This window comes from Humulus lupulus, chromosome 6, assembly GCF_963169125.1.
Source record: "Humulus lupulus chromosome 6, drHumLupu1.1, whole genome shotgun sequence".
Taxonomy (NCBI): Eukaryota; Viridiplantae; Streptophyta; class Magnoliopsida; order Rosales; family Cannabaceae; genus Humulus; species Humulus lupulus.
Genome location: NC_084798.1, coordinates 46852189 through 46862612, shown reverse-complemented (window position 1 = coordinate 46862612; position 10424 = coordinate 46852189). Strand labels below are relative to the sequence as shown.

At 30.2% G+C, this 10424-nt stretch overlaps 1 long non-coding RNA gene across 1 annotated transcript; it reads right to left on the bottom strand.

The window, feature by feature from the left end:
* Positions 1–5424: 5424 nt before the first annotated feature.
* Positions 5425–8018, bottom strand: LOC133784002 (uncharacterized). Its single transcript, XR_009871066.1, has 3 exons — positions 7535–8018; positions 6873–6926; positions 5425–6016 (listed from the first exon to the last, which is right to left on the bottom strand). It is a non-coding gene; the product is annotated as an uncharacterized LOC133784002 (long non-coding RNA).
* Between the last annotated feature and the right edge of the window lie 2406 nt (positions 8019–10424).

Here is a 10424-nt window from a genome sequence, read left to right as displayed (position 1 = left end):
TTTGTTGTGTGTTTTTGTTTCATGTTTTTCAAAAAAGCTTGAAGGAAACTTCTTGCCCAAAAAGAAAAGAAGAGAAGAAAACAAAAGAGCCAAATCAAGGAAGCATTCATCAAAGGGAGTAATTCTTAATTTTTTCCATTTTATTAAACATTGATGACAATGTTTCATTTAAGTTTGGGGGTAATGTGTATGTATTTTTCTTTTTGTTTATGTGTTTATGCATGTTTTTCATTTGTTGTAAAATTAAAAAAAAAATGATTTGTTTTTCTTTTTGTTTTTATGTGATTTTCATTTGTTTTAATGTTAAAAAAAATTATTTTCTTTGTTTTGTTTGAAAAAAAAAAATATTGGTGATTTTCATTTTCTAATTATAAGAATTATGATTGAAAGTGTTCTTAGAAAAATATAAATAATTATTAAGCTTTGCTTTTAATTTCTAAGTTAGTTTTGTTTAAATATATATTTTTCATAATATGTCACTTTTCTATTCTATTCGAATTTGTGATATTTGGATATAGTTTATTTAAACATTAAATTCTTTAAATCTCTAAAAAAAATTTTTTTTGAAAAATCCTAGAATTTGCTTGATTGTCTCTTGAGATTTAATTTATTTTTGTTTGCATAAACTTTTCTAAATGTTCACATGATGATTTAATGTTTTTGTGTTTGTATGTTAAGTATCTATTTTGAAAACAATTTTAACTTTTTAAATTAATTACATAAGTTTTACTTTTATTTGTGATTTTCTTTGAACTATTTCCATTATGTAATTTTTGAGTTAAACATTTGACATCACCAATTAAAAAAAAAAGCGTGTTTTTAATTTTTCTTTTGCTCGAGGACTAGAAAAATATTAAGTTTGGGGGTGTGATAACTCTACAAAATAGAGTTATTTTACCACTTTTTATGTGCTAATTGTTGCTTAATTCTTGAGTTTTTAATTGATTTATTAAGTTTTAAAGTAATTTTGAATTTATTGGGTTTATTTTGATTTTATATATTTTTGTGTATTTTTATAGTTATATTATTGTAAAATGTTATAGTTTAATTATTTAAAATTAATATTGTTAAGTTAGGAGTAAAAATATGCAATTTTAAGCTTAAATGTGTTAAGTAAATTATGTTTTAATTAAAATTTTCATGGAAATTATATGGTATATTTTATTAGTGAAAATATTTAATTTTAATTTAGTTTATAATTTATTTTGTAGGGAATTTATTGCATTTTTGTGGTTGAAAAGTAAGGAAAAGAAAGAAATAAAAATGGCAAAATTGAAAGAGAAGAGCTAAAAGTGTCAAAACTGCATCACCAAAGCTGCCCATGGGCCCAGGCCCAATCTCTCCTCCATCTTCAATTTCCTTGCCCAGCCGTGTGCCAATTTGAAGCTCCAGCCTCTTCACGTGCCCCAGCTGCCATCAACCACACTAAAGCTCCTTGTCCCTTCAACTTCAGCTGCTGCCTCTTCAAGCCCAGCGAGGCCCAATCGTAGCAGCCTTCCTTAGCAGCCTGCCTCACGGGCCAACTCTTCCGTGTACCAGCCGAAGTCAACCCATGCATGCCACTTATTGATCCCAACAAAATGCTTTTGTACCCTTGTCCCCTTTGCCAAAAATACCACTTTTTACCCAAACTTTTCTACACATTTTACCAAAAACATCATCATTACACTCTATAATTTATCCCTATTTGCCATATTATAATTAATTTAAATTGATTATTTTAATACTCATTTTTTGGCTATAAATAAGGGATTTGGTGTGTCCATTTTGGGGAAGAGGTTACCATACCACAAACACTTACCACATTTCAAAACCTCTATTTTCTCTTCATCTTCTTCTTCTTTTTGGTTATTTTCTATGTATTTTTAGAGGAAAAATTTGGGGGTTTCTCTTCCAAATTTTCCTATTTATGTTTGTAATTTTTAGTGTGTATTTGCTATTATAGTTATGAGTTTCTAATCTTTTTAAGATTATTAAGGTGATGATGAAACAATATGTAACTAGATAGTATTTATTTTGTATGTTGATTTCCCATTTTGTGCAACAAAGTTTATGGAATTTTCTTCTTCAAATATATTCTTTCATCTTAAATATCATGTATTTTGGATTGTTAGCACATATTTATACTTTGTTCTTCATTAATGCAAAAACATAATATTCTTTGTGTAAGATGTGTCATTAAATTGTACACATACATGCTTAGAACAAAAATATTATGTGTTGCCTTATAAATAATGTTCATTGATTTATTTGTTATTTCATTAGATTGATTTACACTAAATGCTTGGAAATTATAATTTTGAAAAGTGAGGAAAAATCTTATATTTTTAGAAGTAATTTGTGCTTAAAATTATAAATCTAGTTGGAAAATGATAGTTTGATTTATTTTAATTATCACTAAAACTTGGGAATCAATATACTTATAAATATTATTGAACTTATATTTTGTGGATTCTAATCCTTAATAATCTTATTTTACCATCTTGTTTACAATTATTAATTTAGTAATATATATTGTCTTTAATTTCTATATTATTGTCTTTTATTTTATTTTCATTATTCAAAATCTCTTCAATCTTTGGAGCTAGGTTAGAATTTATTACTTTTGATTTAAAATAGTTTTCTTTTTTATTTTAGACAACTCCTTTGGGTTCGACATCCTTGCTTACATGATCACTATTCTATATGAACGATTCGTGCACTTGTGATTTATAAATATTTAAAACATACCCGTTTTGGGTCCATCAGTTAATTATGGAATTGAATGATTTTGAGCTCAAATCTATAATTAGATTATAGATTAATTGTTCACTAGTGAATTAATGGTACTTGAGGAATAAGAAGTAAATTAGAAATGTAAAATGGTAATTCTTCCATTCTAATTTATGAACTAATTAATTAGAGGGTTGAACTATTGTAAGATGGTTATATCAATGGATAACTTAAAATAAGATTTCTGTAAAAGTATATCTATAACATAAATAGTTCAATTCTGAATTTATAGTGAAGAAATATCAGAATTAATAAATTAACTATTATGATTAAAGAGTTTAATTATTTAGTTTCAATTTATTGAAGCTTAATGCTATAGGTCCATGGTCCCCGAAATGGCTCAAACAAATACTGACAAAGATAAATACAAAAATGGGCAAAATGACTTATTTGATAAGTAAAATATTTTTCTATGCACTAAACATAATTATTCTATAATTATGTGTAATTAATTAATTATTTGATTTAACAAAATATAATTAATTTTGAATTGATTTATTTTTGGGATTTAAATAATAATAAAAATTGGGAAAAATCACATGCCTTCCTTGGCATATGGTACACGTGTAGCACAATGCACGGTCACTGTGTTACACGCACAAGAAGCTTCTAGAAGTTTCTTTGTTCCACAATTTTAGTTATTTAAATATTAAATAAATAATGAGATATTGTAATATGATTAAAATATTATTATTTAAACAAAATCTGATAACTGGTTAGTTATTTTTTAATTGTTTTAAATAACTAATATTTTATTTTTAATATATTGGATATATTAAATATAGGAGATCAGTTTTTCAGAGCGATACTTTTTCAGTGATAGAAAACAGATCGTGAAATCTCCCTGAGAGAAATAGAACAGTGATAAAGGCATAGGTCACTGTTCTTCACAAACTTATGTCCAAACTTTATCAAATCTCATGTGTTGAGAACATCTGATAAATAGATTTTGCCTATTATTTTGTATAGCGAGCCCACACTCGTTCTTTGTGTGTTGAGAACATTTTTGAAGATCCTGGTGTGAGATCTCAAGGATTTTGCCGTACAAAAAGATAGCAGCAAGGAAGGACTTAAGGTCATTTTCTATTCATCTCTTTGATTCAATATATATATGTATGTGAAGAAGTAGATCTAGAAATCTTGTGGGGTTAAATTAACAATTTTGATTGTTGTTCCGCTGCGTATAATCTCTGATTTGATCTATAAAAACCAACAAATGGTATCAGAGCCATCTTCACATATATATATATATATATTGAATCTGTGTGGGTTTAATTTATGCATTTATTTATTTATGATGAATGAATTGATGGTTTAATATGATTGAATGCATGAGAATGTTGAATCGTTAATTGTATGGTGTTTTTGGGTTAGGATTTGTTTATGATTAGATCATTGTGTAAGTCATTAAGGGGCATAGGATTTATGTAATTTTATTTGGTTTTTGACACCATAAAATTGTAATTCCGATCACACAAAGTCAAAACGGAGCCCGGGATTCAGAATTCAGCCATCGTTCCTCCGAGGCCACCCTTCGAGCCACTGCAAGGGACGTTGTACGGACGTCCGTACTGACGGATCTGTACAGTCGTAGATTGGCAAGTCAGTGTAAATCTTGTGCACTGACTAATCTTAGGACTAAGTTATGTTTGAACATATAATCATATTTATATTCCATTGTGATTACGTCACTATAAGTACAATTTTCTATATGCTCGGGATTTAATAGAAGTTTATATTAAACAAATAATCATGAAAATAAAACATGTGAGCAAAATGATTGACCACATCAAAAAATGATTTCTATTATTTTATTGCTAATAAAATGAGATTACAAATAAATTGAGTTTTAATTAGGGCATAAAACCCCCAACAAGCCCGCTAATATCAAGACTGTATCGACGAGGCTGACCCCACCCACGCCCCTTGGCACTTTTGTTGGGGATATCATTCTGCACCATTGAATCACTACATTCAACTTTGACTGTCTCTGGTGGATTCATGTTGTTGTCTGAAGACATCTAATAATACAACCAAAATGTGGAACTAGTATTCAAAGTAAAGTGGATATAGTCTAATTAAACCATTAATTAAAATAATGTGAACACTCATCATTACATAAACAGATTAGGAGCAAATAATTGCATATTAAACATAAGCACATTGAAGGCTACTTAAAAGATAGGCAACATCTAAATCCCTTCATATTAAAATGAGGACATATTGCAAATAGTGGCATCAACGAAGACAAAAACCAGAGCAAATTTTACATGCAAGAATATGCAAGTTGTATTTAATGATTTTCATTTCTAATTTTAGGAAAACCACACATAAATATATCATTTTTAAATAATATGTACATGTGCATTCATACACATAATATTCCTAAAACCTATACATTATATTCCATGAAATTAATATATCTATATCTATAGCTATTAATTTAATATCTTTGGACATCATCAAAATTTTGATATATATAGGGCCTTTTAGTTTAATTTATTACTTGCTAAATGTTCATGCATTAAGATACATGAAGTACTACATGTTGACGCGGTTTTTCGCCAGAATGTATTAAGAAATAATTAGGTGGATTAGTGCTTAGTAATAAATCGTAATAAACAATGAAATGAATTCACAAGAACACAAATCTTTTACGTGGTTCAGTGGTTAAAATCCACCTAGTCCACGAGTCTATATTATTGTTGTTTCTCTCTCTATTTTGGCAGAGTTTCAGTATTACAAAATAATGGTCCCATTTCCTGTCCAATATTCCCAGTATTTATAGAGAAATTCCATGGACAGGTTTGGGTAACCGCGTGAGTCATCACGCATATACATATTTATTACATTTAATACAAACAATTCCCATTTATATTGGGATATGAATTGATAATATAATAAATAGGTTCCTATTATCTCGGACAATAAATATGGCAGCCTGGTCATAAATAACCGTATAATGGGATTCTGAATCTCCAGGGATCCTTCAGTATGAAATATACTAGGATCGCCACGAACTGGATATACCGTCCAAGCTCGTACTTTGACAGTTGTTTGAATATTCTGAGCTCGCGCTTCTCAACCTCCGCGTCCCTAGCTCGTATGACCACTGTGCAAGTCGAGGGGCCTACGTGGATAATAAGCAGATACCATTCCCTTGGATATTTCTCTGTATATTTATTCGCCAGCTGTACCCAAGCTGAGTGAATGAACTCGGGCTAAAATTAGGGTACAACACTACCTAACATATAGAAAAAGTCATGGTAAATTTCTGCAGTGAATATAAATATTGAATTGATCATCGCAATCAAGAAATGCTTTCATGAAAAAATAAGCTATATATATAACTAAATCAGCAAAGACTATAGTTGTTTCTCATACCAATTGTAGCCTATTTTATTAAAATTTGCATTGCTCAAATGCGTAGTGTTTAAATATTGTTATATGCATAGTGAAAGACAACAATTTGCAATTCCCATGCATTTCTGGGATTCTTATGCATTTTGTTATTCATATATTCTCTTTAAAAAAAAACATACAACAAGCTAGTACTTGACTATATATATAAGCTAATTAGCCTCAAGGAACATTATTAAGATACTTTATCAATTATGGGTGTAGTTTTCATTCAAGCCACATAAAATCAAATCTTGACATAATCTATTGGAAGATCATGACATTGTCATACACCCATTGTTGTAAAATGCAGTAATGAAAAGTCCCCAAATATTTTTCAGTTATTAACTATTGAAGCATTATATGTACAGTATAAGACTGAACTTTTGAATATGTCCCCAATAGTGTTAATAGTGTCAATATTGGGTCAACTTGTGAATATGTACTTACTAGTTTCTTGTGTTCAATTAACTCAATATGTACTCAAATGAGAAATTTCATCAACATTTGCACACCATTTTGAAGAAAAGAATTGAAAAAAAAAAGGCCATGCCTGTCATACAAACCAATAGTATAGAATTTCATTATGCTTGCGATTCAACATGCTATGCAAATATGGATTGCAAATAATGGCATCAACCAATACACAAAACAGAGAAAATTTTACATATTTACAATGAAAAAATTGGATAAAAAACTACCTTAACGCAAACAACAAGTGCTATAATTGCCTCTCAAATCTTTGAAAACCCTCCCTGCAACACTCAAATAAACAAGATTCATGTAGCTAGTATCATTTGGGTTTAAAAAAAAGTATTGTAGTATAAAAAAAATCAATAATGAACCAAAAATAAATAGGAAAACTTAAGCTTATGGAATCAACTAAATCATATATTATTAATAAAAACATTACCACCAAATTAGCATTAGGCAGAGAAGTCTAAGACCAATTTTTATCTTACAAAGAGAATAAGAAAAAGTGATAGCTCTTTTCGAGTAGATTGAATCAGTGCAAAAAAAAGGGTAAATCAAATGGCTGTGATTTTTTTTTTTTAAAAAAAAACTTGATCGACCCCAACAACAGAAATACAGACCTTCCAATTTTTTTTTTTAAAAAAAACTTGATCGACCCCAAAAACACAAACACAAAGGTCTATTTTTTTAAAAAAAAAAAAACTTGACCGACCACAACTAGAAAATACAGTTTTGATATTTTTTTAAGATAAAAACAAAACTTGATCGACCCAACCACAAGAGGGGAGCTCCATGCAAGAACATTTCAAAAATGTATATAGACCAAATAATATATACATAAACAAACTCATTCAACCAAAAAAAAAAGAGCTCGGATTAGAGATTATACCTTGATGAAGTCAACGGGAAGCTTGTCCTTGTTACTTCCAGTTGATGAAGAAGAGGCACTTCGTGGGTCTTGAAAGTTAATGAAAGAGAAATTGGTAAATGTTCAAGGTTTCTTTTAGAAGAAGATAAATGGGTATAGGAGAAGGTTTGAAGTAGGCGTGTGAATAAGGGTTTTGAGTGTCAAATTTTTTGATTGATTGGAGGGAAGTAACCGGATGACACCAGTAAAAAAAAAACTTACAAAAATAATATAAGTGAAATTAAATCCTAGCCATTGATTCCAAATCTAATGGGTCGTATTAAAAAATAGAATGAAATCGTTTATTTAAAGAACAAGACTTTAGATAGTGGACATATATAAGAGGATTAAAGTTTGTAATTAGATAACTATAAAAAATCATGAAATTTTTGGGACTATAATTAACTATAACAAGTGGCTTGCACTGGATGATCTTTTTCCATCTTACGAGAACCACATGGTTCACCCAAAGATTGCGAGAGTTCTCACTAGATGAGATGAGAGAGATCTTACATGCTAAGCCTTGCACAAGAATAAACAACGCGAGGAGAAGCCTTGCGAGAAAGGGCCCTCCACAAGAAAGAGACCCTCTTGACAATTGAGTGAGATTTAGGTAGGAATATTTTGAGTGAATAGGCCATGTGTACCTAAAGATGGTAGAAGTATGGTGATACGACACTAGTCAAATCTTGGATATTCCTCAAGGTACGGTACGATGTACTTGGCCACTGCACCGTCTAACGTGACAGTACCAACCTGCAACTGTAGGCATTACGCTCAACCACACCGTTGTTCATGAATAGTAAAGGTGCCCAACTCTTCATACATTAGAGTGTGCATGCAAAAAGTAGAATGTGTTGTCAATGTTAGGAAAATATATGTTGTATCAATAGAAATGGTAAGAATAGTTACAACTCTAGACAAAATAATACAAATAAATAAGATTGATTAAATAATGTTACAACTCTATGACTGAAAATACAAATAAACAAGAGATGAATTAGAAGAAGAGAATGGAGAAATACAACTCTAAACAAAAGGATACAAATAAAGCAAAAGTGTTTGTAACAAAAGAAAAGAAAATATTACAACTCTAAACAAAAAATACAAGTAAATAGAGAAGAAGAATATGAAGTTGAAAAGCAATAGAATCAAAGAAAAGAACAAGAATCAAAGAACAAACAAATCTCACTCACACTACCAAAGTGAAGAGTGTTGGGGATCACCAACTTGAACAAGTTTTGAAACCTTTGTCCAAAAGCTTATTTCCCCCTAACTCAAGCACTGATGGGTCGCTCACAGATTTGGAAATTGCTTTTTGGAATTATCAAACCTCTAGGTGTTTTCTAGCCAAGTGCTCTAATGGATAGAAAAATTGTGTCATACAAGTGAGCAATATGCTCCTATTTATAGAGTTTAGAGACACCATTTGAATTTTAAATTTCACCAACCCCCATGGTTGTTACCAATAATTAATTGGATGTTTATGGAATTAAAAATGAGATTTGAGAGTTATTTGTGTTTTTGGAGCCGTTCAAAAGAGTTGGAAAAAACTGAAATTTGGTAACCCCCTAGGCCGTGGCCACCAACATCCCTGGTCGCGGCCACTGACCAATTTCAGCACACAAAAATGTGTTATTTTTCCAAACGGTTCCAATCCAGTCCCAATTGATTTTGTAACCCCCAAAACACATTATTGGGGTTAAAATCATATCTCTAAAAGCCATTTCACATATGAATTTAAGAAATTCATCTCAATATTGTGTAACAACAAATCTACACAATAATAGATAATATTTAGAAGTTACAAATTTGTAATACCAAATATGTTACATATTTGGATATTCACATGTATCTAAAAATTGTAACTCTCTTTTATATGTTACAATATGTGACACTCTTTTTCACATTTATTTAATCTAAAACATTATATTATAAAATAATATAACATTACATTAGATTATAAAATATAGCATTCCCCCACTAGATTAAATAGTAATCTATTGCAACACTTATTTATTCAATCATCATTATATTTTAAAATATAACATATCCCCCACTTGATTAAATAATAACTCTCTCTTATAGAAGTCATTGCATTGGTGCATAAAATAAAGTGTTTCTCAACTTGAACTTTACTATAGTGTAATTATCACAAAATTTGTTGAAAGTTTGGTTGCACTAGGCATTGAACCATCTTTACATGATAATAAATCGGTGATAACACACACACCTTTGCCATGTTCACTTGAGACTTCTATGTCTCACTTTGCACCATTAATGGCCATGTGCACTTTCCATTCATGGACGTTCTTGAGAATACTCCCAATTTTCATGAGAGGCGGCACCACCCCTAGGTCCATATAGGTAGAACTCTTACAGTATTTTGTTACCGAAAATACTTGTCTTCACAAGACTGAATTCTATTAAAAAAACCTCTCGGTTTTAACCCTCAATTTGGTAACTCACAAGTACTCAACATCTTAGATGGGACTTGTTTTGAGTACAACTAATATTCACTTGATTGACTTGTTATTACCTATTGAACCTAACACTAATTAAATAACTAGTGTTAAGATAGGTTACCATCAATCGTGAATCTCTTTAGGGAGTTTAAGTCTCATCCCTTGAGATGATGTAGCCACTAAATCTTTCGTTAGTGGCTTAGTGAAAGGATCCGCCAAGTTATCACTTGTTCTCACATAGGATATTGAGATGACTCATCTTTGCATCAATTCTCTTACATATCCATGTCTTAGACTAATATCTCTAGACTTCCCATTATACACTTTCCTGTATGCTCTAGCCAATGTTGATTAGCTATCACAATATATTGATATAGTGGATACATTCTCTTTGATTAGGGGTATCT